Source organism: Cyprinodon tularosa, unplaced genomic scaffold, assembly GCF_016077235.1.
Source record: "Cyprinodon tularosa strain WSP-4 unplaced genomic scaffold, ASM1607723v1 ctg181, whole genome shotgun sequence".
Taxonomy (NCBI): domain Eukaryota; kingdom Metazoa; phylum Chordata; class Actinopteri; order Cyprinodontiformes; family Cyprinodontidae; genus Cyprinodon; species Cyprinodon tularosa.
In genome coordinates this window covers 1514368-1520477 of record NW_024038614.1, presented here as the reverse complement: position 1 = coordinate 1520477, position 6110 = coordinate 1514368, and the positions used below count along the sequence as shown (strand labels likewise).

Sequence of the window (6110 nt, the reverse complement as noted above, 5' to 3'; positions counted from 1 at the left end):
TTGGGGGTACAGTCCTCTTTAAGCTCCCTCTGATAGGTGAGAATAAGTTCCAGCTACAAGGACACATCTGTAAGTCTTACCTTGCAAATCAGAGAAAGTAGGGCAAACACATATTATCAATTTTACACATAATGTTTGGACTGTTTTGAGTTATAATGTTAAAGGTAGAACTGAATAAATATGTGTTGGCCCTTTAATTGTAAACCACCAATATAAGTTTTAACATTTCAACAGCATTTTGGCTGTGGAACTTCAGCCTCAAACCACATATTCCTTACGGTTGGTTGGATTACATATTTGGATAATTATGCTGGTGTCATGATTATTAATAGGACTTTACTTAACTGTTGTAATGAGCCTCCACGCCACCAAGTTTTTTATGAGAAGTGAACAGAATATTGCTTCATCAGTAAAATAAAAACGCAAGCTAATTGGTGGCTATTCCTCTATTCAGAAGTGGCCATGGTGTAACCAAGTAGAGAAAATGACTTTTCTCTTCCTACTATTTGTAAAATAATTTAGAGTTTTAATTTGAAAAAAACTTTTATTTTGAAAGGAGGAAATGTAATTTTCACTCCGTCGCTTTACTTCCTGTTTCACGAACACGTTGCGGTCTTTTTGCACTCTTGAACACGAGCTAGAGAGTCTGTGAGACTAGGTCTCTTGCGGTGCTCATGCTGAAACCTCTTCTTGGTGAGTTTTCTGCAAGATAATGGTTGTAAACAAATGTTAGCTCTGTTCAGATACTAATTGGAGATGTTAATTGTGTTAAGTGGAAAGGAATACGAGCTAGAGAGGCTGTGTGACTAGGTCCCTTGCGGTGCTCGTGCTGAAACCTCAACTTGGTGAGTTAAAACCCTAAATGTGCTATATTTAGATTAGCTTATGCTAATGCTAATCGCGGGTGAAATGTTATTGTTTAAAAGTACTAGAAATGCTAATTCTGGTTAATTTGTGGTTTCACCAAGGGAAATTTGAGTTCTCAATACTTTAATGAAGCATTTTGTGTTTATTTTCTACCGTTTCTTGGTTAATTTTACTGTTTATTTCATGTTAAATGCACATTTTTATTACTTATTTTGTCATAGTTTATAGAAATCCTAGGTAATGCTGAGAAAACATTACTGCATTTCATGTCATGATTAACAAAACCTGAAAGATGAGTTAAAAATCAATCATTTAATTGGTTTAAGATGATTTATCATAATTTTATGGTTAATCTAAAAAAGAAAACAAACAGATAAAAGGAGAAATTCATTTAATTGTTTTCTGTGAGTTAAAAGTTATTTAATGTTAAACATAAAAGTTTTCATGTAAAACAAAAGATACTGTGATTAAGGAAAACATGAATGTAAAAGGTTATTGTTTAATTCTAAATGATAATATGAGAAAAGAAGATAAAAACTTAAGCTATAGCTGTGTGAGAGAAGAAATATTTAGCTGCATACAATAATACCATAATTGTTGTGCAGGCTAGGTATTTTCTGATGGTTAAGAAAGCTGCGAATCGGATTCCTGGATACCTGATGTTCTCCGGAAGGGGATGGCGAGCCTGTACCCAGAACTGAACCGAACTCTCATCTGAAGATCCCTCTTCTGAAGATCCTCATCCTCACGTGCTAACAAAGTGGTAACAACTCACACTGACGGAGAGGAAAAGAACTAAACTATAAAAGGCCTTGACTGACTAAAAAAAAAACAAACAAACACTGAGCTCAGGGACTGGGGTTTTGTTTTGTTTTCTGTTGCCGGCTTATTGTTATTGAAATTGTAAATGTTCTATATTTTTTCTATTTTGCTTATCAATACAATTATTATTGTTGCGCATCTCCTGTCTCCAGCTATTTCATTCTGCACTCACTTCAGTTTCATTGTACTCCTGCCGAACCTATTGACTGGTCCAGATGTTTGCATTCCCATAATCTACTTAACGTTAGTCAGGGGTTACAATAGCATGTCAACATGAGTTTCTCAACAAGTTTTTACAGCAGATGCCCTTTCTGATGCAACATGGATCAAACCCTTATCCTTCTGCTTTAAAGTCAACTACTAAACTACAGGAACTCCTGTTACAAAAAACATATCTATATATATCTATATCTATCTCTCTCTCTATATATATATATATATATATATATCTCTATATATATATATATATCTATATCTCTATATATATCTATATCTCTATCTATATATATATATATATATATATATTTTGATATAGATATAGATATATTTACACACATTCTTCAGCTAAGGATAACATCGTTTTTGACAGTAATTGATAAAGTAGATTGGAAAATATTTTGCTGGTAATCTTTCTTTGAAACATAAATGCTCATTCACCAGACATTCACAGGTGTTTAAAGGATTTGGACAGCAACAGAAAGATGCCTGTATTCAATAAAGAGGCAGGAAAAAAAACACTATTCAATCTAAAAAACACATCTTCCTCTTCTGCTGAATTGCAAGTGCAAATTGATTTTTTACAACAACTCGGTGCCTCTTAAGCTTTTTTTCTCTGTTCTGATAATGCAGTTTCACTTATTTGAAATTTGGCTGACTATAAACCTTTTTCCTGAACTAACCTATTCCAACCAATTCCTTTGCTTCTTATTCTCTATTTTATCTATTTGTGTTAAATCATGTAAATCAAACATAACAAATGGCTCAAATGAATCACAATCCCCTCTGTTATAAATTATGTGAACACTCCTCATTAAAACTTAATTAGTTTTCTCTGAGCAAGGCTTGCATAGTAAACAGAAGTACAAAAAAGGGGAAACAGCAATGTTGTTAAAGTCATCAAAGAAAGTTACATATCCAGTTCAATTAGATCTTTGAATTATTTAAGCTCAGTCCACAAAGCCTGCAGCTTTAAATGCAAAAACTTTCTTCATAACTATAGACACAAAAGCCCCAGATTAACATAAGCAAGAATCTCTGTAATGAACTATAATAAATTATCCTTAGTTGAAGGGATATTCGTATGATTACTGCTCAGTAGAAGCTAACTCAGTCTTTTGTTTGTTTTGAACTTTGGAGCTTTCCATTTGGAGCTCAGTGTTCATTAAGTCTATAATGCTAAAATATAGTGGAGTCATTGGCGACCCCCATAAAAAAGCCTTTGTACAATTTCATGTTTTATCCTTTTAATGCATTGTGGAACTATAATCAAACTGTATCACACAGATGATCAAAAATATGAAAGAAAGCTATGGAAGAAGTTAATCTCTAAAGACTGAACAGATCTTTTCATGTAAGAGCCAAGAAGATTGGTGAAGTTTGTTTAGGATTGTCACTGTGTCATTTGAAAAAGAGGGGAAACTGTGTAACACGCTCTAAGCGAGATGCTGGAAGTACTATTAAATCTTTTACGGGAATGATTTGCTTTTCGATTTCAATAAGATGTGGGATGTACTGGTCCAGTCTCAATGAGACAAAGGCATAAATCAGCTGCTCAAACTCAGCGAGGGTTAAATAAAAACTATTTTTTTTAAATTCCACAATGCTATACGACAGCAATTAGGTGATTATAAAAAGCAGCATAAAATTTGGTAAAAACCTATTCAAAAATGTTGCTATGCCCATTTGTGGTTTGAGCCCGACTTAAGTCTTATCTTAAGAAAAATCTGGGTTTTCACAAGTGGTTCTTCATTTTTTCACCAAGCCTTGGTTCCTAATTAGTTCTGGGCTTTGTGTTGTGCTCCTATTGTTTTCCTCTCAGTTTGGTGTCATTTATCCATAAAAAAGACTTTGTGTGAACTACAGAGTCATATACATGTATTAAGGACTGCAGTCATTTATAATCTACTTCTAAATGAGTGCTATCCTAAATACATGTATTAGAGATTGTCCTCATTTAAAATTAGATTATATCTGCCATGCTTTTAACTATCTGGCAACAACCTTGCAAGGCAATACAAAATAGAGCTTTTGTTGTATATGGTAACCACAGAGTTTATGTAAAAGCCAAATCTCTAATGATTGGAGAAAAAATGCTGTTTCGAGTATGATTTAGAGTGACAGAGAGATTGAGATGGTACTCACAATACAAAGGGGTTGCTTTGCAGTAAAATGTGAGCCTTCAATGGGCAGGCTGAATCCAAATAAGAAGGATAAAGTTGTTTGTGCAAAAAAAGAAACAAAAAGAAAGAAAATATATGCATGTATTAGTCATATTCCTGATTATGCACAGAGTGCATGCATAGTGGAAACAGGTAAAAAAAAAATGATTCAGTAGCTGGGGGCATGGTTAAGTGTATTTATTTACTATTTATTACATTACGTGAACTTATTCTGACAGCATGACAGAAAATGGATGGATGGATGGATGGATGGATGGATGGATGGATGGATGGATGGATGGATGGATGGATGGATGGATGGATGGATGGATGGATGGATGGATTTATTTTTATTTGCTCCCAACTCCTCTTTACTCCTGATGTGAATGAAATAAAACACAATACAGTTATTGGGATGCTGGCTGTGTTAAACGCCACTGATATGTAACTTGCTCATTAGCACATTCACACTGTTTTGTGCCTCTTTCATGCCGCCACCATGTATGACTTTTTTTTCTTCTTATTCCTGTAAGATGAGTTTTTGTTTCTCATTGGCAAAATACGGCACTTTCCCTTCTGCACTCATGATTGTGATAGGTCTGCTACCTTGAACCTGCCCCTTTTTACGCTTACGTTCACAGTTTAAAACTAGTGTCATTGGATGAGTCATGTAATGCAAACATTCAGCTAATCGTCAAATTTCTGTTGACGCCAGAGGAAATCATCAGAAGCAAGACCAACAAGACCTTACTCATCCTTGGACCCTATCTCAAAGAATTTTAGAAATGGTCTTAAAAATGAGCTTTCAATTCATATTGTCAGGACTCCTGTTTTTGGGTTTGTGTTTCTGTTTGTCTGTTTGTCTCACTTCATCCACCAGGAGGCGCCCGGTTCTGGTCCGCCTCCTCACACACCTGCTGATGGTTTCCTCGTTAAACGGAGTGTTCTTAGGCTGCTGACTGCCACTATTTTAAAGCCAGAGTGTTTGCCAGTTTTGGGTACTCTAGCCAGGCTGAGTTTTTGCTGAGTCAAGCTGAGCTTTTTGTCAACCTGAGTTTAACTTTTTTTTTGTATTTGCCTCTCGGCAGGAAGTGATCCTGTAAACTGGATTTCTCTGACCTTCTCTCCCTGGAAGGATCAACTGAGCTTCAAACTGAGCTGGGTTTCAAACAAGAGGTTTGGATCCACTTTCCCCAAGAGATCGTTTGAGCTTCTCACTGAGAAAAGGATTATTCTCCACTACGACCCATTCAAGTACAGCAGGAAATCTGAGTGGCAGTCAGCTTCTCCGTTCACTAACAATCAATCACATTCTGGGTAAACCCTGTTCCGCCCTCCACCGAATCAGACAAACACTGGAACCACGGCACACAGACAGGAGTCAAGGATTCAACAACTTCTCTGGAAACGTGAGTCGGCAACCAAATCCTCTTCTCCAAGTTCACGAGTCAAATTCCCCACTGAGCCTGAACTAACCGCTGTGTCTTCCCCTCACTTTACAGTTCCGATTGAGCAATCTTCAGAGCAACACTTCTCCCCCTGTTTAACTTCTTCAATAAAACCCGTTAAACCGTTCCCCTGGTCTTTCTGTTCGGTTTTCTGCATTTTGGGTCAGAACTTTGTAACATCATGACACATATAGTGGCATCGTTTTTTTTTTTTTAAGTTTACTTTATACTTTTATACTTTAAGTAGTTTTTGGAGCACATACTTTTTCACTTTTACTTGAGTAAAGAGGTCAAGGGGATACTTCAACTTTTACCAGAGTGTTTTTAAACTGCAGTATCTATACTTCTACTTAAGCAAAAAATGTGTGTAGTTTTGACACCACTGGATAGACATGGTCACTAACCTATGTTCTCCCCCTGCAGAGGTTCCAGCTGTTCTCTGCTGTTTCGTCATTAATAAATGTTTGGTTAAATCCAACTCTCTTTCGACCTCAGATATTGGGTCCTTTTTGTCTGTTTTTTGTTACATTGAGAAAAGATTGGACCAGTGTCTGTGAAAATGAAGCAGATTAGTTATTCACTTCCACTGAATGGC

General features: G+C 36.0%; 1 long non-coding RNA gene across 1 annotated transcript; it reads left to right on the top strand.

Annotated features, from left to right (window-relative positions):
- The first annotated feature begins 470 nt into the window (after positions 1 to 470).
- LOC119781772 lies at positions 471 to 1950 on the top strand. The gene is made up of 3 exons (XR_005280605.1): positions 471 to 693; positions 774 to 845; positions 1473 to 1950. It is a non-coding gene; the product is annotated as an uncharacterized LOC119781772 (long non-coding RNA).
- The last annotated feature ends 4160 nt before the right edge of the window (positions 1951 to 6110 follow it).